At 36.9% G+C, this 23056-nt stretch overlaps 1 protein-coding gene and 1 long non-coding RNA gene across 3 annotated transcripts in view; one reads left to right on the plus strand and one right to left on the minus strand.

The window, feature by feature from the left end:
* Window positions 1–23056, plus strand: part of stet (stem cell tumor) — a 359283-nt gene that overhangs the window by 32929 nt on the left and 303298 nt on the right. The window lies entirely within an intron of this gene.
* LOC146725317 (uncharacterized) overlaps window positions 3582–23056 on the minus strand; it is a 174768-nt gene continuing 155293 nt past the window's right edge. Inside the window, exon 3 of the long non-coding RNA XR_014924398.1 lies at window positions 3582–3632. This is a non-coding gene — a long non-coding RNA (uncharacterized LOC146725317). The remainder of the gene's footprint in view (window positions 3633–23056) is intronic.

Consider the following 23056-nt stretch of genomic DNA (forward strand, 5'->3'; position numbering starts at 1 on the left):
GAAAATCGTTCATCGGCAAACCTGTCAAAATTATATATTCTTTGTATAATATTTCAAATAAACTCTGAATAAAATTATAATTTCAAGCTTCGAATAATCGAACAGGACTGATAATGAATGGTAATTGTTCTCTATTATGTGTTTTCGTTCTCGAAATTCAAACTCCGGACTCGCTGAAGAGTCATTAAAGTTTAACGTGATAGCGACGATTTGCGAGCTGTATTTTCGAGATAATGACGAATGTTCGAGCTGCAAGATAACCCTGTAAAAACGCATTCCGTCGAACGATTGACCGTTTTTGGGGAAAAACAGCAGCATGCGATAGGCGGGTTGAGTGAACGCGAAAGCATGCGCAATGCGTCTGTTTACGAGACGGCGGAGAGAGAAGTATTCGTGCGGATAATGGTGGACCTACCATATGGACGCAAGGTTGGAACTGTAATTTGCATATGCGCACAGCTGATGTCTGGGCCCGGGCCCTCTTCTCTAGTTTAGCTCGGTTTCGAGGAGGTATAGCGCGGCCGCGCCTTCTTGCGAAAGGGAAGAATAAGAGAGAGAGAGAGTGGAGAGACGAGAGAACGAAAGAATCGACCGGTCGGTAGTCCGGAATCAGCAGCTCGTTGCAACACACGTGCAACACGGGCGCACGCGAGCACCTCGATTCTCGAATTACTGACATTAATGCTGTTTCGCCTCCCGGGCAGGCTTCTCGCAACAGCGACCCGCTCGAAACGTTCGATTCGTCGCCAGCACATATATGTGCACTTATCGTCAGCATAGCATGATCGATTTGCGGAAAATCGACAACACTCGTTAGTCTCGAATCGATCGCAATTCGCGCGCCCTAATCATATTTAAATTTCAGTTTAATTACAATTAATTAGAATTACATTACATTTAATTAAATCTAGAATTAATTACAATGACATTTAGCTTACGGACTGGGGACCTTTTTCTTAGGGAGAATGTCGTGACCGATCATCAAGTTTGTATATATATAACTTTCGATTTTCGACAATATGTTTTCGATTTTCTTTACTTTGTAGGAGGAATATAAATGCGAATATTTTGGGACTAAACAGCTGGGTATATAACAGTCCGAAAAACAGCCTTTGCAATTTTTTACTGACAGTAATTTTCGTGCCCAGGATATATATTATCAGCTGCTTTTGCGTCGCTTGGAGAACGTCGCGTGATCCTCCCTAATGTCAGGTTCCTGAGACATTATACGGTACCAAACATATGTCTTGAACACTTTTGTGCGTTCCTATGATCTCCTTTCGAGTAGACTATCATATAATTGCTACGGAATTTAATATCGTGAAAAACTTCTAAAACTAATAAATTATTTCGATAGTTTACAATTTTTATGTGAGATGTTAAGAATATTTTTAAGAATCCTATATATACCTATATGTCACATATTATTCTTCTATATACCTTTTAAATTTGGCATTAAATAATTTTTAATATAAAAGTTCATTAAGAAAGAAGAGATGAGAATATCTAGGAAATATATTAAATTACATTATATTATAATAGCTTAATTATTTTTTTAATAACATGAAATTTTTTGAAAAATGTGGACCACGTGAAATTTCTGCAAAAGCTTAAATCTCTTAGTCGTTAGCAAACAAGATAATAATTAAGATAATAATTAACGTCGTGCAAGCTAATATAATTAACCTTTAGAGACTGGCCACTATATAGTCCTTTACAGAGCATACGGTTGCAAAAATGTATGCAAACATTTTTGTAAACAAAATTTTTAATTTTAATGAAAAAATACCGGCTCTCTAAAAAAAGGTTAAGCACCTGATCTTCAAATATCACCCGGTCCACAAAGAACGATATATCGGATATATACGAGAAACGAGATCGGTGATTGAGAGAGTAGCGAGACGCTCGACTCGGCTGATTTAGACGTGAGTCACGCGACGGTCAGGTGCTCGAAATGCGTCGATCTCTGGCCGAGGCGCGATATTCCTGGGTGTCCACGGGTGAGAGACGATAGTTATCTCCCTGTGTGGGTTCGCCCGTTCTGGATCAACCAACGCGCCCCGCGGCGCTCCAGGATCAACCGATTGTCGAACGCGCGTCCAGGACATCGCGTCGTCGTTTCGAAAATCGTTATACGCTCGGCATTAGGAATTCCGCGTGGGCGTGAACGCGCATCTTTATTTGGCTCATTGTCAGGCCCGTTGTGGCTTCTTCCTCTCGCGTGTACACATCAATATATGTGTAGATATATATATATATATATATGCTTTATCTTCGGTGTCCTGGATTAGAGACACGCTCGTGACCACCGGGCACGAATCTATCTATCCCTCGTTTACGTTATCCTTGCGTGAAAAGGGGACGAGACACCTTCGGCGATATCATGATTGCATACGATCGAAATGGAGATTGATGAAATCCATACGTTGGAATTTAGCTATTACCATGCTAATCTCTTGATTAAAAGATGCAAAGGTGTCGGAGAATTGTATACATCAGACGATGTTGTTTACGCCTTATAAGCATTATTAACATATACGACGTATGTATATGCGTGAATCTTTTTTTTATCTAAATAATGCAACTTCAGTTTATTTGCATTGAAATAATTTACATATTTATTTTACGATATTATTATCCTTTCTTCTTTTCGAATTCATAATTTTGTTTCTTTTGATTATTTATTAAATTTGTAATACTCTCTCGCGCATAACGTTGAGAAGTAACACAATAACCCAATAATCATATTTATTGTCGAGATTGTAAGTCGGACGATGGTCCGTGAAGATGCCAACGCCTATCGCAATAAATCTAAATTGAAAGGCAGGTAGCAAAGTCGATTATATCCGAGAGTCGCGGTATTAGCGGGCGCTATTGAATTATTCTGCGAGCTATACGCGACGAACGAGAACCGGTCGAGAGCCGTCACAATGAGCGAAGTAGACACGAAACTGAGGACCCCGGCGAAATAAAAAGCCGAAAGAGATCAAGAGGGACTAGCCACCTCTAGCTACGTCGTTCACGCACGGCTGCACGAGATGCGGACTGACCGCGCTGACGCGAATATAATGAGCCGCGGTAGCAATTTGGAGGTTGGCGAAGAGGCGCGCAGCTTCAGTGGATGGACCACCGGGTTGACGATTATCTCTGTAAAAGAGCCACCTGTATCCACTGACAGAAGCGTGAGGTATATAAGTATTATAGGCGGCTACCATTAGAACTTTATTTGTAGTCGCTTTCGAATGAGACGTGTGACCAATTGCCACTTTTATTCATACCATTCAAATCATCGTGCTTCAATTTATCGCGAGAGAAAATATCGTCGCATATTAAATAAATATATTTCTAATTAATGCGAATATATGAATTAAAATACAGGCGGATTTTTACAAAAAGTTTTCCGCAAAGTTTTTTATTCTCGGGATTTTGTTTTTCAAAGATTTTATTTATTCGTATCTCGTTCCTCGCTGAGAGGCGCATTTCGTTCGCAAAGTAGATTCCGATCTTCATCGCGATGGTGGTCTCATCTTTGGCTTTTGGTGGCATAGGTGTGGCCGTGATGTCCTCCTCGTCCTTCTGGGCAACCCCCTCTGTCAGTCGCCTCCCCCCGGGAGCTCATTTATAACGCTCACCTGGGAAACACAAAAGGACTTCTTTCATCCTTGCGCTTTAATGTTTTCTCTCCTCGAGTCGCGGCGCGCTGTCCTTTTTACACGTTATTTCGTCGCCGCCATCCTTTCCCTTATCCTTTTTTCTTCCCCCTTTTTCGACCCCGTGCTTCCCTTTTCACGCCGGCGATTTCGCGACGCTCTTGCACCTTCTTTGTCGTTTTTTTTTTTTTTTTACCGCGTCGTCTCGTTTTCGCGCGTAGCCACGAAAATAATAATGATAAGTCATCCCATGCGATTCTCTCTTGATCAATAATAGCTTTGTTATGTTCGTGGATGCGGAGATTATTTATAATTAAATATGCCGTAAATCGAATGATTAATTTGCTACAGCTGCTTATCGATGCATTGTGTGATTCGATTGTCATGATTAATCACAGTTATTTTTCCAACAAGAATTAAAAACAAATGAATGACTTTAATAATTCGAATGATGTGGATTTTATTATGATATCATTAATCTTTTTAATGGGGTTTTAAATAATAAATGCAAGTAATTGTTTAAGTTCATGAGTTTTGAAAAATATTTCCGAAATTCTGTTGGGGTGAAATTAAAATTATCACTTTTCTAATAAATGTCATGATAAATCTTTTATAATGAATGAAAATAAATTTTTATACTCTGGTACAAAAATTATGTTATTAAATGATGTATTACATCAAAACTCATATACCTATATTAACAACGTCTCGTTGTATAATCATATTTGTTATAATCGCGTTCGTTGACGTACTCAAAGGTGAAATATTGCAAGAACTTCTTTTTTTTTTTTCGTCTTCTTTAAAACTGGATTGCCGCTCCCAGTTGAGGTGGTAAATTAAGAAGGAGGAGGTGGACTAAGATTTATTTTGTCGCTTTCATCCTCTATGTGGCTTATATGTTAGAAAAATGCACGTATATATCAAACAAAATTATTCTTGAAACAAACGCGCTTGACGTTTATTAAGCCAAATTTTTTACTTTTTCACGGGAACAGCTTTTTTTTATTTATACAGAACAAATTCATTCTTATGTTTTATTGTACTCTAAAAGAGAAATGCTAATTTTATGATATTGCGAAAAATGTAAATATATATGCACACGTGTTGGTATTTCTTGTATTTTTTGATATTTTCTAATTTATTGTGCACATGTGATTCATATTTCAATTTGAAAAACATAATAAGGATATATACGCACTTCGCGCATATATCAATTTTTTAAAAAAGTTATGTGAACAAGAAGACATTGATATATCATCGTATAAAAGTATATTGGTTAATCTAGAGAGTGGGATATCCTTCTATTCAAAGATGAATTATAACTTTCATGTAATTACTATAGTAAAAAAAGTTACTTTAATTCGACTGATATTTAAATATAAATCTTATTTACAGAAATATAAATATAAATAAAAAATGACACTATATTACTGATGTAGCGAATTGCGGTATCTTTAATATAAATACAAAGTAAATTTCTCATTAGGCGAATTTACATATTTTTTTGCCTCTATTATGAAGTCTATTCTTAAACTATTCCATCTCGAAATTTTTCATAATTAATCACTTAACGTCGACGAGCGGATGCGAGGATTTTTTTTGTGTCACATTTAATGCACACGTTGAATTATCCTATATTGTTGAAGTTAATTGCGCGATGCCGTAATTAGCTACGTCGGCTATTACGCAGGCAGGAAAAGGGCGTGAAAAATGCAATTCGCGGCACGAAAAGTGCCGTCTCTGAATGCAGCCTGCGCATCGCGCACACCGACGACCTATTCCGCCGGATTTTCGATTAAGATGGATCCCTCGTGCTCGTATGCAAAGAGATGCCATAACTCCTCCGGAGGGTCCTTCGCTATCCTCCATAGAAATTACGTAAATCGCTTCCTCCGATCCTTCCCTCGATCTTCGATCTTTCTCGAGGTGCCCCTGTCCGGGCTTTGAATTGCCAAGATCCCCGAGATCGTATCCGGGATCTGGAAACCGTTTGTGAAGACAGTACGAATGGCGATGTCCCTTCATCTCTTTACCATATCTTCATGTATACTTAAACTCTGTAAGATATATATATATGATATAACTATGGAGAATATTCGAGTCAAATATTCTATCAACTTTAAAATTGCGGAGTAGCATGATGGAGCCAGATGGCGAATATATTTATGCTTTAAAGAGCAGATAAATTTAAAATTTTTATAGGAATTCATTTTGTGAAAAATTATGATTTTCTCTTCTCTTCCGCGTCAAGATTGCAGTTGTTAAAATTTTATCGGATCATTTTTTATTTCTATCTATATTTACATCGACATATAATCTTCACAAAATTACAAATTATTTTGCTTGAAATAAAAGCGTAAATGAAAGTATATTCAATCGATGTTTATAATCATATTTATTTTTGTGCAAAACTTTCGTTTCGTGCGAGAAAGTAACGCGTAGTTCAGGAGAGAGACTTATCGACGCCCCGATCGTGACTATAATAGAATATTAATGAAAACGGCACTGCGCACTCATCATGGATTATACCATGTCGGTCAATGCGCTAAGCCATTTTACTCTGGATTATTGCGATGTACATACGCGTTTCAAAATTCGCTAATGCCGACTATGTCGCAAATTCATCCGGTGCATGAGTAACACCCGTAAAACGTTTCATCGCGATCAAAGTAAACGCGTACCGTACGACCTGTTTTCCACATAATCATAGACTGTCTCCGCCGCGGTTATTAATCGTCGTTTCATTATCGCCACCACCGCAGAGGGGCCGAGAGGTATTACGCGTCGCGGAGATCCGCACGCATTACGGTCGATTACACCGATAAAATCGCACGATGCATTAGTCGCGCGCTTAAGCGTTTGCGCGCATACACAGGGTGTTCTAGAATGCACGTGTCATATTTTAGAGAAAGATTTCCCGTAATTCTTTAAATCACTTTTTTTCAATAGACACACTGAAAAATTAATATCTAGTTCAATACTGCCCAATGAATCATTTATTTGAAACAAATAAATATTTATTTGTTTTGAAAAGGATTTTCTTATATCAAATAAATATTATTAGTTTCAAATACATTATTTATTTGACAGTATTGAAATAAATATTGATAAGAATTACATTTTTTGTCGGTGCATTTTTCTCTATTACATTGTCCAAGAAAAAAAAATAGCCAGAACGAAATAGTCATTTCTTATAGTTTTTTGAATGCTGAATACGAATCCCTGGTTTCCAAATTATTTCATCACGTCAAAATTTTGAGAAATTTTTAATTAAAGTTGCAAAAAGGGCCTTTCCACGAACTTTGTTATATTATAGCGGCTGCTAACTGCAATAAAACTTTTGTAGAACGTCACTTATTATAATTATAATATGACAGTTTGTGAAAATAACCCTTTTTTACACCTTTATTAAAAAATTTCTCAAAATTATGACGTGATGGAGCAATTTGGAAATCAGATTCGTATTCAGCATCCAAAAAAAACTATAAGAAACGATTAGTTTCGTTCGGTGTTCGAAAAAAATTAAACAGTATTATAAGTAGATATAGATGAGCATTACACAGCCAATATAATTTCTCCAAATTTTAATATTAAATTTAACATAAAAAAGTTGTATCGGCAATCAAACATTAAATAAAAATATCCCGTTGCTTATTTGCACCTTCGCGGAGTTTAATTCTTAAGAAGTTCTTCTTTTCGAATAACTCATATTTTCATAATTATTATTTTTATTTAGCAAGAATGAATTACGATTTCATCAATTGGCGAGAGAATCATCAACTAAATAAATGTATGTTATCCCGTTTAGACTATTCCGTTACACCCTGTATATGCGCGGGAGCAGACTTTCCCGGAAACACGCGCCGCTCAATCCGACGCGGTCGCGCATTAGCGCTACGATTTCCAGCCTTGCGGAAAATATGTGCGTAGAACGCGGTACGCGCATTAATTATCGCCGCCGGTGATATTACTGAATTCCGTTGGTCGAATATATCACGAACACGGGTCCACGAGTGCGCGATTATACGAAGCGGACAGATAAATCGCGTTTAACTGTGTCGTTTTCCGATCTGCGATGCAGGATAACTGTGTTTTGATTGGCTTTGATATATATGCATATGCAAATGTGCACGCACGACCGCGAGGAATGCGAAGCAAATAAATTTGTTTGTCTCATTACGAATATCTTGTAACACATATTTTTCACTGGTTAATGCGAGAGAATCTCTCTTGTTACGTCCTTCGTATCCAATGTAATATCTACATTTAGCTAAATCTTTCGACAGGTTTTTTTCGATAATATATTTTCAATTTTATGTGAATTAGATACGATTAAGATTATTTCACGCGCTGATAGACAAATGTTATGTAGCGCCAGATTGGCAGTTTCTCTATTAATTAGGTCCAAATTCATAATTCTCCAAGGGGATAATCTAAACACTTCTCGAGCGTGCAATTAGAGATTAGAGATGATAAATGCGCTTAATTAAGATAGCCCGCGCGTGAACTCGTCTTGGTTATGCTTTCAAGAATCCTTCATCGACATTTAAAGAGCGTTAACAGGTTTTTTTTAAGTAGTATTGCGGAATATAATACAAACCGCACACGAAATACGTTTGTGCTGAAAAGTAGTGAGAGATAACAAGAACAGAGATAACAAGAACGTTTGCGAAAGCGCCATCAAAGATCACACAGGCGATTTGTTCATGCAAACAGGTCTGTGACATCGACCATAGGAAGTTCTCGTTCTGTAGTTCGTCTATAAAGACCGATAGTGCCCCTATGCTTCCCTCATGTGTTCCGTTATCGTGTGATGTTTTAAAGTCTTGTGCGTTCTCAGGAGCACTTTGGTATTGGGATTTCATGCGGAATAAAATTCATTCTCTTCACTCGTAGATGCAGGATAAAATTTAGGATTTATATCTTTAAATAGTTTTTCTATTGTCAAAATAAACTTATGTAACAATCAACAGAAACGCAGCATGCGATGAGAAAATAATTAAAACCCCAAAAAATTGTTAACTTGACTAAACCTTTCAACTAAATTTATTATTCTGTTAATTGAACATAATATTAGTATTTAAGTCAAATATATTTTTGTTAGATTTAATGTTATATTTATAATTTAAATATTTTTATATGTTCAATTATAACAAAATAATATTTATAGTTGAAAGGTTTAATCAAATTAATCAATTTTTTTTCAGAGTGAAGGAATGAATAAATTACTTAATAAAAATGATATGAATTATTATTAATTTTGAATTTCAATATTATTATCAAAATTTTATAATATTCTCTCTATTGTATACTTATATGATAAAATTTTATGATATCCTATTTTATTTATCCAGTTAACGTTTTCGCGATACATCGATCAAACTGTCACTACCTGCATGCTAAAACATTATGCTGCTACAGAGTGCACTTGTTAATGTATACTCTGTAGCTATACTGTGAATTTTGATATATACTTGATTGCGTCACACGTTTGGCACATTAAATCGATGAAACGGCAGTTTTATAGTCGATTAGAATATCGATGCGCAACAAGTAACGCAAACATAGAGAGAGAGAAGAGAGAGGCATTTTCCTAGAAAAGATCACGGCTCATTGACGAACCGTGTGGACCGGATGAGAGAAGGAGGAAGAGTCGGTGCAGCAGAAGCGATTATCTTATATAGAATAATTTGTCCGCTTCATTGGATAATACCGTCGTGGCGCCAGTCTCTGACCTGCTTATACGCCTCGTCGCTTCTTCCTCGTTGAATGTGTATCTACGACTTTACACACATCGACTGATTAAAGGCTCGCGTTGTTACGTAACTGGGATGAAACTTTGTGTTTACCGACATGAATGTACGCGCGTCACGTTTCGGTTCACAACGAGCACGATTTCTTTCTTTTTTTTCCTTTCTCACGAAAATGTGAAGCGGCTTAGTTTCATTGTACATAATATATATATATGAATCGCGAATATTACGGTCAATTAAAATTTTACTTTACTGTTACATGAAATGATTACAGTTTGCAACACAATAACATTTATATAATTTTTGTAGTTACTGCAACTTGGAGAGAAATTCTCTCACGTTAATATAGCGTATTTGTGAAATCTGTATTTTTTTTTTGAAAATATGATTAGGAACGAGTTTGATTTAGAAGACTTTTCGCAAAACTTTACTTGGTTGTATTTGGAACTTACAAATGTCTTTATTGCATCGCGTATAGGATCACGTTTTTCATTCGGCAATATTACATTTGTGTTCGGTTAAAAGCGCCGTAACCACGCCTATTTATCGTGATTATGCCAAGTTCTTCAAGTTCGGCAGCTATGCGAAGTACGAAGTGTACGAGCCGAAGTCGCAACTTCACGCTTGACGAAACCGCTTGACTATCCACGCGTTAAACTTAGTCTTCTCGTCAGGGTCGTTGGATGCAAGCATGGTGATCTTAGCCAATCTTCTGCGGATCGCTTCGATTACTACGATAACCTCCTTCGTCCATCATTTCTCATCCTACTTCTTAGCTGACTCATCCGCTTCAGAGAAAATAGAATTATGATAATCAGACTTCTCAACGATATTGTTATGGCTGACTGATTTGGAACAAATATAATCTTACCACATTATAAAACAATAAGTAGGAACAACTAAAACTTATATTTCTCTCCTTTCATAATATTAGTCAATTTTAGTGTCTATAACTCTATCTCTCCATGTGTACGATATATCTATAAATTTAACATATATTGTTTTATTATATACGTATCAAATTTATGACAGATTTATAGATCTATAAGAAACATATAAGCTGATCGATAGTAGATTGGTTATTATATTACAGTTTTTCCATATTTCTACATATTTATTTATTTAGTATATAAATTAAAAATTGTAACAATCAATAAATAAGAAACTCATTTACATAATGCCCAAGTTCCATCATGCTCGATCATGCGAAGCAATAAGGTGAATAAGGTGTAAACGCGCGCTCGTCGGCCACGTGCAGCGCTTCACCACGTATGTTCCTGTTAAAGGCGGCTAAGTGAACGCAGCCGGTGCATCAACTGCACTTCTGCAGCTATGAGGCAGGCCGTCCAGGTGGTGGCACGTGCTCTGGCATCGACAGGTGGCGAACGGTCCACCAAATTCCCCGTCGTCTCGCAGAAGGACGGACCGCTCTCTCTCTTTCTCTCTCTCTCGAGTTGTGTAGAGGCAGATCTAATTTATTCTCGGATCGTTTCATCAGAGCGCATCTTTGAAAGGGGGAATAACTGTTAATCGCTAGGATTTCTGGTTTTCGTGAGATTGACAGGATTAATTACTACGGCAGCGTGACAAGCAAACGAGAGAGCTTGGTTTGTTATTATGTTCCAATGAGAATTGTACAATATTATATTCTTAATATTAATGACATATTGCATCGAAAACGATATAAATTGCAATTTATTTCATTATTATCCGGTATATTTGCACGAGCGATGTTTCGTGTCAACATTTCGAATTTAATATCTCGGAGCGGGAATCGATCTTTTTTATTATTTTTTTTTTTTTTTTATTTTACTCGATATTATCCTCGTTTGCACGTAAACGAATAGGCACGCGAAAGGCCAACAGTCGGGTACGGTGCATTATGATGCTCATTATTTTCGATCTGCTCTCCCGCAATTCACGGTATTGCATGCCGCGTAACTTCCTTTCCCGCGATATAACGCCGCATCAGCTTTCATCCACGCGAACATGAAGGATAAATCCTTATACGATTTCTCCGCAAGAAACGCAAAAATTGTTTAGTTATTGCTCGCAAAACGGAACATAAAAAGCGTTAGCGATTTCCGATCGATTATCGAACGAAAAAAGAACAGTTATTTTATCTTGTTACGCGCATTTTCGCGGTTATTCGAACGATTTGCAGCGTGATAATTGTTTCAATTCTAAAAATTCAACGTAATTATGTATGTGTATTTTTAATAATAATATATATAATGAAATAGCACGTTAGGATATTCATAAATATTCATAATACATCTATATATAATTAATTTATTTACATTAATTATAAAATTAACATATCATAATTTTATGTATACACATTGCGAGTTAATCTTGTAGATGAATTTATATACGCAACTTAAAAATATCCTATTAAATTTCGTTGACGTCAATTACCCGTGTTAAAACAGTCGGAATTAATATCCTAACAATGGCAGTAATTTAATATTACACGCATTCTTGAAACTTATTCTTCTGCAGTTATTGCGTGTTTTGTTCCTCATACGTTATTCCCGTCCACAATTCCTTTGTCCCGGCTAGGTTTTCTCAAGCGGTTCAATGAGATCGAAAATCCAAGGCGATGTCTCTCGGCAGGTGGTATAAAAGTTGCGCCACCAGTGTGGTTAAACAGCAGTCGCTTGTGGAAGTTCAAGGGCTAGAGGGATAAAGGAGGGTACAGAGCGCGGAACTCTCTCGTCAAAAACATCTGCTGCTACTGTGGACCAAACGCGAGAGAGAGAGAGACAGAGGCAGGACGAGAGCGCGCGATCTCTCTCGAATCGCGGAACCCCAAATGGGATTGCTTTGTCTTTCGATGAGCGGACATTTTCCCGCTTTGAAATATTTTTGACTAACAAAAACGCGTTTGATGTTGCTCGCAATTGTTGAGCTGTTTCAAATTTAATTATATTTTATACCTGTTATTTCAATTCCACCGCGGCGGGGAATTATTATATGTGCTGCGCTCTTTCGAAAAAGTTTAATTTTCAAAATTCAACATTGTTCCTTTTATGAGTATATCTGTCATTATTGTAGGTTTATTATTTTCATAAACGTGAATGTGATATAAGAATTATTACAGCAATTAAAAATCGGATAAATTCTCTTTCAAAAAAATTGACATACGAATTTCAGAGATGTTCCCAATCGGGGAATCAGACAGCGTCCGACAAATTTCTTGTATACGATGTGTGAAATATTAGTCTTACACGCGACGAAAAACATTTTCGATGCTTTTTGTATAAATCGAAATTGCTCTCTCCGCCCGTATCTCTGTCGGATCCGCAGAAGAAACGATCCGATTAACATTTCGACCCGACTACTGTCGCGGATAATGAATAGCGCGCGATTATGCATACGAGAAACCCGGGGGTTCGATTCCATATCGGGAGGGGGTCGTCGGAGGTATATATCATCCCTCGGGACACACTCTTCGTGCATGGCAGACACGAGCTCTTCGGGTAATGCAAGCTTCTTGCGCTCGAGTGAATCGTAGGAATTCGACGTTGTTATTCCCCTTTCATGGCTCCCAAAATACTTCCTTTCGTGGGAGGAAAAGGGTGACGCGATGCTGCCGTCTTGTATCGGTCTTTTCACCCTGTCGCAGGTGCGCATCCCCAGTTTCTCGTATTTTACGCACCGAAAAAGCCTCTATTCTCACTCGTATCTGATGTACCTTTATTTTGTCCCGACGTTATTCGACGATTTTTCCCATTCGACGTCTCAAGGGGTGTCGAAAGCACCTTGATTTTTCTATCTCGTGATTTCTTATTACAGTTGTATTTTGCATTGTAATGGGGTTTTTTTTTTTTCTATAATTTTTTGTATAACATTATTTCGTTTTTGGAATACGGCTCTCAGAGAGACGGAATCATGCAAATTTAAATTTATCATAAAATTAATCTGTGTGACTAAAAATATACAAGGATATTCTAGAACGTGCTCTATGTACTTTTTTGATACACGTATAAGATCCTTCGATTAATGAATGTTTCATGTTATTAATAGGCAAATAAAGTTCACGAGATTATATATTGATGTCGATGTGGGCTTCGATAATACGTGTTTTTCAGACACGCGTCGATCCCTTTTTATTCCCAACCCGCTCGTTAATATATTATATCGCGACGTTATATCGAGGCCAGATAATACTTCCTGTTCCTGCTTACGTCATTCTTGTTTGTCGGTGACCAATCTTGCCTAAGCTCCCACGATCGATTAGCATCTAGCATGAATTACATATGATTCATGCTACTTTGTAATCTCGTTACAAAGTAAACTCGTTGATGGAGTTTCTCTATATTCGCTTACTCGGTCAAAGTTTTCCCTCTTTTTTCTTCGCGCTCGCTGACTTTTTTTACAAGACGCGATCGTGTTTCCCTCTTTTACCATTTCAAGCATTTTTCTTACAGTTTCTTTTATACAAATGGAGAAGCATAAATATTTCATCCTATTTGATACAAATACTTAATTACTTACGTACATTTCACCGAGATCGAATTCTGCTGACGTAGAATTTCGATTTATTTTGTAAGGAGATGAAAAATGTACGATTTCTGGTATTCTGTTTTTTTTACTGGAAAAAGTTTATTTTCCCGATTCTATTTCGCGGATGGAACTCGAGGAAATCAAACCGCGATGAGAAGCGAAACTTGGCGCTTTCTCGCTGCCGCAGTACGAATAAGTCTCGTAGGAAAACAGCGGCGTGTAATACGACGCCGCGCGCTGGTTAATGAGCACCTTTGACCACGTGTCTGTCTCGCAAAAATGAATCCGCGGCTCTCGGTTACACGAGATATTCGTCGGACGTCAAAACTTATCGGGATCCGCGCGCGCGCGGCTTCGTGTTTCAGGATCGAGGGGAAGTCGACGAGCCTTAATTTGCTCCTCTCACGGGTTCGTCTTATCATCTTTATCTACGACGATATTTCCGTCGTGACGCCGCGAAAATGTATATAGTTGGCATCGGGCGATTATTAACTAAACTAAGATTAGGCTTTCGGAGAGTGTCTGCTCTCGTCTAACTTTGCTCAGGTGAGTGGCGTGAAAAGCCAAACTTTGATGGTATAAATCAATTGATACAAAGTTTCGCTCGTATACTGTAAATACAAAAAGTGATAAATAAAAAGGCCAACTTATCGAGCAATTATTAGAGTTGTTCTGTCAAATAAAATTTATTCCATGTATAAACTTAAGCAAAAATTACAATCATTATAAAATAATAAAATAATAAAATAAACTAATAATTATCGAGCAATTATTAGTTTATTTTATTATTTTATATAATGATTATCGAGCAATTATTAATTTATTTTATTATTTTATAATGATTGTAATTTTTGCTTAAGTTTATACATGGAAAAATTTTATTTGACAGAACAACTCTAATAATTGTTCGATAAGTTGGCCTTTTTATTTATCACTTTTTGTATTTGATGGTATAATTATAGATATTAATTTTTTCGAAACGCGAACGCGCGACAATGAAAGAAAGGGTAATTGCGATATACTTTGCTCAGGTGAGTGGCGTGAAAAAGCCAAACTTTGATGGTATAAATCAATTGATACAAAGTTTCGCTCGTATATTTTAAATACAAAAAGTGATAAATAAAAAGGCTTACTTATCGAGCAATTATTAGTTTATTTTATTATTTTATAATGATTGTAATTTTTGCTTAAGTTTATACATGGAATAAATTTTATTTGACAGAACAACTCTAATAATTGTTCGATAAGTTGGCCTTTTTATTTATCACTTTTTGTATTTGATGGTATAATTATAGATATTAATTTTTTCGAAACGCGAACGCGCGACAATGAAAGAAAGGGTAATTGCGATCTCGTATAGTGCGCTGCGTTTTCAGCGATATTTGCGAAAGTAAGCTCATTGTCACCGCTTTAAAAGTAAACGACTCGTAGATGAATCCCGTGGGAGTAACTCCCGGCGAACGACCTCCGGCACTTTTCCAATGTCGTTGAACGGCGACGAGGTAGATCGAATTTTACGGCGAGGTATTTACCGCTTTCCTTCTTTCTTCCTTTTTCTCCCTCCCTCTCTTTTTCTCGTTTCTTATATCGCCGTCTATCAGACGGACAAAAAGCGTCGCGAACAGACCTGAACGTCGAGGTGTAGAGATAATTCGTACGGTTCATCCAGAGAGAGATATCCTTTACATCGACGCGATTATCACCGTAAAGGGAGGCTACCTGCCGATTCTTACGTCTCCGGCAGGTCTACATGTCTTTCTTAATCCTGTCTCTCTCTCTCTCTCTTTACGAATGTCATGCTTGACCGATTTTCGCCATCGCGTGGTAAACGATCTGGCGAGAACGACATAATCATCGATTCGCTCACTCTTGACCGTGAAAATTGCCTTTGGTTTTTTGATCGTGGCGAAGTTTGATTCTCTTACTTCGCTATGCGTTCACGTGGAAAATTAGCCCGGGCATAATAATGTTACATCATGGTAGTTCTACTTTTTTATTTGATTTAATGACAATTGCAAATGTTTGAACAATTAAAAACTTATAATTTGTAATTTAATATTCATCCTGCAATAAGATTTTATGCAATTACAAGATGAATAGATTATTAGCATATGTCATGTTCTATCTTTTATCTAACGATAATAAAGCTTTTCAATTTTTCTCGGACCGACAGATGGTTGTAATTTCTTAATTTTATTAAACCTCAGACTTGTCGTCTATTCGCTTAATTCTTCCGTCAGCAGGTACCGCGTTTTTGCGCACCGCGTAGCAGTAAATTGGCCGAGAATCGTTCCGCCACAAAAATTAGAGTCCCCTCTCGAAAAATCGGCAGACAGTTTCGGGTTTATAGGAGAGCGGTTGGCAGACAGCACGTTCGCGGTTATATGGCCGTGGTGAACGTGCGTACGTGACGTCGTCGCGTCGCTCCAAAAACGCCACTGATTTTTGTCTCTTCCCTCTTCCGGCAATCTCACGCCCTCGATTTTCAATATCGCTCGCTGCCGTGAATAGCCTGGAATTAATTTTGGGTCGTCGATTGCGCCCGCGTTATCGCGAGAACGTTCTCGCGCCAAAATAAAATTTCGCAAAAAATGGACGCTTTATCGCTTTAGATAGATGAACCTTTTAATCATTATCGATTTTTGCAATTTTAACAAATTTATGTGTAATTCGTTTTTTCAAATATCGTACAAAATGTTTTGGACATTATGCATTTTTAATTCTCTAATGTTACTTAAAGTTATATATTTACATTTAATGTTGAATTGTACCGATATTAATATCTATATTTTGATCAAAACTTTACGATTTATAAATGTGCAAAATTTGAAATATACAATTCCATGTAATATCGATATTGAATAGAATTGCGGATAGAAGAAAATGGATAACAAAAGTACCTACATTTGACGAAAAAGTTAATTTCTACGCGCTATTTCCAAATGGCTGACAAACATGTCGTTCTAATTTGGAAGAATTTTGCGGCGTCATTCTCGAGCCATTTTCCTGTCGAAACCAGTGATGTGTTTTCTCGCCACCCTCAAAAGCTACCTAGGTAGCTGCTCGTAAAATCATCTTTTTTCGTGGAGGGTCTCTCGTGAAGAGCTGGATGGCTGCCACACGCCCCGAAATCCTATGGAACATAGACAATCTCTAGCTGTCCGGGTTTGGCCAGCGTTAATTGCCAATTTGTAGGCGCGACCGCAACACACCCGACTTTGTTGTCACCACCTGCGCCCCTGACCGTATAATAAAGTTTCGGTGCGAGCAGCCGGAAAAAAAGATTCGAAATCAACGTATAAATAATGTAACAGACGCCCAATAAATGTAGGTATTATATACATATATATATATATATATACATATAAATTGTATGCATATATATAATTTATACATTCATTGGATATATAATACATATATATTATATATATAATCTTATAAAGATATATCGACGTAATACTTGCTACGCATTCCTGACTTTATAAAATTCTTCACTAACAGTGAGGTCCGACGTTTATAAAATTTATAATCTCATTGAATTTTACAACGTGAGATGTAATTCAGACATTTGTATAATAGACGAAAGTGCTCTTCAAGATTTTTAAATCTGTACAGAGTTTGGATTATGATAATCGATTATAAGTACCTTAGTTATAATATTTTCTCACATTTTTCATAAAATTTACAATTTCATTGTCTGTAATAAATAAAATAGATAAGTATATAAATGATGTTGGATGCATCAGGTACGAAGCGAGAAAACATTCTGTTTGTATTCTTCAAGTTGGCAGAATATTCTATCAAATAACAGTGAGCGTACGTCACATAGAGATGTAGAAAGCGTGAAACGAAAGGTAATCGTGCAATTTCATTTCGAGAATGGGAAGAATGGTCGAGCGGAGGCGCGATCTTTCGCGGTGAGAGTACTCCTCCCAACCTGGAGAGAAAATTCGTGACCGGAATTTTTCTATTTGCACTCGGTAGATACCACTAAAGCTGATGACGATAAGGTGACCCTAAGGGTCGCCTGTTTTGGATGGCTGCACGTTTCGCCAGATGCGTAAGCATAGGCGGCGAATACAAAAAAAAAAAAAAAGAAAAAAAGAAAAAATTGATCCTTATATCGTGTGATGTTTATCCCTTCAATAAAATACGAATTTTGTCGTAGTTAATTTTTAATAGTTTAAATGTAAAGTATTTTCCCTCTCTCTTTTCATACGACATAAAACATTTTAATTTGAAGAATATAATTTTTACCTACGTGCAACTTTCTACTTTTGTAATAGAATTCTAATTTTACTACTTCACTTTTAAATAAGATATGCACGGATTTGAGAAAATTAGGCGCAGCAAAAGGATTAGTAATTTTCTAATAGCAAGTATCATCGTATATTCGTAAACACTTACTCGCAAAACGTCAGATATCTAAAGCTATCAGGAGTTGTTAGATGCCGGCTCACGTGTTGATATTCGACGAGATCAGTTACGAAGGCAATCACGACGGCATTATTATGCGTAACACCGGCCATTATCGTGGTCGGCAGGTCCCCGTGAGAAAGTTCGCGATCACCGCCGATGTCGGGATACGTGTGCTTTCGCGTCCTGGAGATGCCCAGGCAGACCACGTAGGCACGAGCTAGTCGAGATCCCTCGCATACATATGCACGTGTATACTCACGTTCTATTACCCACCTACCTAGTGTACCTATCTACCTACCGGTCGAACAATAATAGCTATTGTACGGCGGCTCGTTAACACGATATGTGAGCAAAAGAGGGGTCCTTTGCGTTGACACGCAGACCGCTGATCGACATGGCGATTTCATCGCGGATTCGGAGATTCGCAACCGGAAATCAGCCGTAGTAGGGCTGTGTTAATTCCGGACCGGTTAGGACGAAGCAATTATTCACGCCAGCTTTATATGAAAGCTATATATATAGGCTTGCATATGCATAGAATATTTTTACTTACGTTTTTCAATTATCTTAAAAATAATTGACGATTGAGACAATATTGCTAAAATAAAAATTATTTAAGGCGGAACAAAAGAGAGTTATAGTGTTTGTATAAAGCTGATGCAAAATATTCTTTTGTGGAAACTCATGAATAATTATTAAGAGTTTCCGCTTTACTTTCAATGGTTCTGTAATTCTTGATAATTTAAACATATAATTCTGGCTATTAAACCAAAGAAAATGTCTCGAGAGAAAAGCCTGCGATGTTAAGTTTAGCGTTTTATTTTGTCCTGCGTGACAAAATTATTTTTCGTCAGATTTTTAGAGATTTAAATCGATATTTATTGTTATTAAAACATGAATGGAATTCTTTATATTCATATAGAATCATTTTCTTCAAAAATTGATGAAAAAAATAATTTAAAAAATGTCGCAAGATAAAAGTGAGACGCTGCGTGAACATTTAAATTTTATTCTGAAACATTTTATTTGGTTTAACGGGATCAAGTCTTTTTAAAAATTTTTAAAATTTGTTTATAAATTATCAAGAACTATAATTGTATGTGCGTGTGAAAATTTTAAAGCCAGAAAATTACTTTTAATTATTTATAAATTCCCACAAAATAATATCAATTTCTCACGCATGCAACTGATATCATTCAAGTTTCTCATCGCAATTGCACAAAAGATACAATAAATACAAGTATTTATTTAAATATACGGCGATTACATATTTTCAGTAATAAAACCTGTCGATTGCAGGAGAGATTTTATATATGGTTTATTTGATCGATGCTCGATTAATCTTAAATTGAGGAAAGTCTGACAACAGCCAGTTATGAACATTCTCGTTGAATTTCGCGGGTAGCCAGAGTATGGCACGTTTCATCAACGGGCCATTAATTCCTGTTATGTCGGGAATTTCGCGAGATTGTCGAAGAACGTGCGCCAGTGAACTCGCGCTCGGAAGGCGCGAGGGTTCGATGATTCATTCCACGAACGGAGGAAATGCTCGACGAAAGTGAGAGACGCGTAGGTGAAGGTGAAAGAATGAATGAACGCGAAGCGGAAATGAGTGGAATGCGCGTTTGTCGCACGACGGCATGCCTTGCATACAGGGTGCTTCGAAATTACTGCATTTTTATTCAGTCTTCAATTTCTACAATCGATGCTATAGATACGAATCCTTTTTTCTCCCTTTTATTTTTCGTCATCATTAATTGTGCTTTGCGCTATTATATTATTAAAATTTTGACTTTATACATTTTATTATACATTTATACAAAATTAAAAAAAAAAAAAAACTTAAAATAAGCAAGCGAGAGATACAAAAACGATATATATATATATGTATATGTAACAGCTATTTTATGAATAGTTAGAAAATGGAGATTTTTTTAAGGGCAAAATATATTGCTTGCGTAAATTTATTGGCTCTGGCTCTTGATTGACATCGCGATTGACGTTCTTTCATTTTTCACAATCAAACACCCTGTATATACTTGCGCTCGTACCTGCGTTCATGCTCATGCTGGGCTAACCTTTCCCGATCGGCGAGACGCGTTTTCCTGTGCCGACACCGGACGTCCGGCGCGGCGACGGAATAGTAATACGCAATACGGACGGGTATAGATAGCCGCCATAGTATTCCTACGCATTCGTTCAGGGGATCCATTTATATGAATTGATACGATCGCTTCTAACGTAATAGAATTGTAAAGACGATGACCGATATAATCGCACATAAAAATGAAGGTGACCTATACAAGGTGATTTATATACCTTTGGAATTTAATAATATATTTTTTGCAATCAATGTTATTACAGTCAATCTATAACATTTTTGTAATGGAACTCCAGCTATTTGAAATATTATATTACAAAAAATAGCTTCTCTCTAATTTTCTAAAATAAACTTGATAAAAGATCGCTATTGTAGTTTGAAGCTATCGTAGAGGAGGAAATCAACTTTTAAACGTTCCAATGTTTAATCCTTACTTGCGCGTTATAGTAGACACTTTTACTCCTTCGAGAATTACTCTCAACTAATTAAAGGTTTAATTAATTGACGTGACGTAAGTTGGGATTTTTAGAAAGTTAGGAAGTCAGAAGTTACTCGCAATTTGTTTCGCCAAGGGTTAATATGGCTTTTGGCGTAACAGCGAATTGCGCGTTCCGATAGAAAACGACGAAATTGTTTAATATATAATGTATAATTTAACGGATGAAACTTCCGGGCGTCGTTTACAGCGAACCGGATGATCCGCTGTCGCTGTTTCCGCACCAATGCGACAGAACGAACGAATGCAGGCGATCCGCTCAGCCGGCGACATTGTGCAAAATATCATTGTTTGATATCGCGTATCCCATTGGTGGAAGGGGAAAAAGGGTTACCGATGACCTATTCGTTTCCGGCGGCGCGGTGGAATGTCGATAATTGAGCCTGTGAAAGAGGAACGATGAAAGTCAGAAAATAAAACATCCGCGTGTTTTTTCCCGCGCTTCGGTTTGACAGAAATTCTATATTGAAAGAAGAAAGAAAGTGAATCATAAATTTTGATATGAATATATAGGTGAATAGTGATTTAGCTTAGCGATTATACACGTGAGAATTGAATAAAGATATTTCTTTGCGGCATTTAGTCTAACAATCGAATCGATTTAGCATTTTGAAGTGAAATTATTATGAAATTTAATTTTTTTAATTTTTCATCTCTAATATACACTTTTTAGATAAATATAAATGTGAAGAAAAATTTTGAAATTGTCAATATTGAATATATGACGGAAGGAAATTTTTTACAAGTAATATTTTTTTGAATCAAAAGCAATCGGTTAATCGATTAATTAAATATGCGTTATTGGTGGAATGATTATTGCCAAATTTTCACAAAACCAGCGTGAGATTAACGTGAAACGCAGGTGACGGATATAATTAATTAATCGCATACATGTATTTGATTATTAATTTTATTATCATTTTAATGTCCAGTGTGTGTGTAAGCGATAGTAGTCATCAATATATTCGCCGGTTCTTCGCGATTTACCACAGTCTACTCAATCGATTATTTCTTGTATTTAAAATACTTTACATATTTTCGCGTGATTATTTTTTTACAGACGGACTTTGAACGAGACGCGCTTAATTTACGATTCATTTTTTTTCATAGTCACCTTTTATATTATCTGCCTCGTTTAAGCATTGCTGCGACAGCTGTCTCCGTAATCGCAGAGTTCAATCGATTTTCGCGTTCTAGAAATGCGTGTCGCAGAGTTTTTTGCAAAACTAATTATCATTAAACGCGTATACGTGCGAGTTACGTTGCAACGAATCTCATAAATGTATTTTACATTTTACACATTTCTGATAAAAACCTCACGTGCGTTTATGCGAACCATTATTGCTATAATCAATGTAATATTAATCTGCAAAAAACCCAAGTTACTTTATTATCAAATTAAGAATAATGTTATTTTTCAATTTGCACAAATTTTGAGTTATATTTCTCTTCCATACGTATACAAAATTATTAACAATAAGAATATAAAATCGCGCGAGGAAAAAAAAGAAATTAATTTACTCTGACGTTATTACAAATTTCCATTAAATATTTGTACAAAGTTGTACAATAAACTGTATTGCCTCTTAGAGAAATTCCTGATTAGTGTGAGAGTTTTGTTACCGCATGCAAAACTCGTAAAAAAGTTGGTGAAAGCGATCGGTAATTTCCGCGGCGTTGAAATTTTAAGAAACGATCTCTCATAGTAATCAAGATAAATCTCCGGTCGCCTCCGGGGATGGACGGTTAAACGCTGCTGACGGGAAGTACCATGGTGAACGTTCTAATTATTGTCTTCTTTCGGGAAGCTTCGCAAGATTTCCCAGGAGTGATCAGAGCTCCTTTCGCGTCTCGCACGGCGAAACTTGCGCCGATAACTTCGAAACTGGTGGGTGGGTGGAATAGAGGGCGAGAAAAGATACGACGATTCTCTCGTAGGGACGAATAGCTTTAAGTAAAGAAACTCTTAAGGAGTGAGCACGAACCGCATTGCGTATTTATGAGATTCCGATTGTCGCTTTAGCGGTGGCTCGCCGCCGGCAAAGTAATTGCGACAGGTGGAACGCGAATAATGAATCGCCAATCGGAATAATTGTCGGGATTTAACCGTGGGATTAAGAACGGGCGA

This window comes from Nylanderia fulva, unplaced genomic scaffold (genome assembly GCF_048542155.1).
Source record: "Nylanderia fulva isolate GAGA-0341 unplaced genomic scaffold, ASM4854215v1 Scaffold1, whole genome shotgun sequence".
Taxonomy (NCBI): Eukaryota; Metazoa; Arthropoda; class Insecta; order Hymenoptera; family Formicidae; genus Nylanderia; species Nylanderia fulva.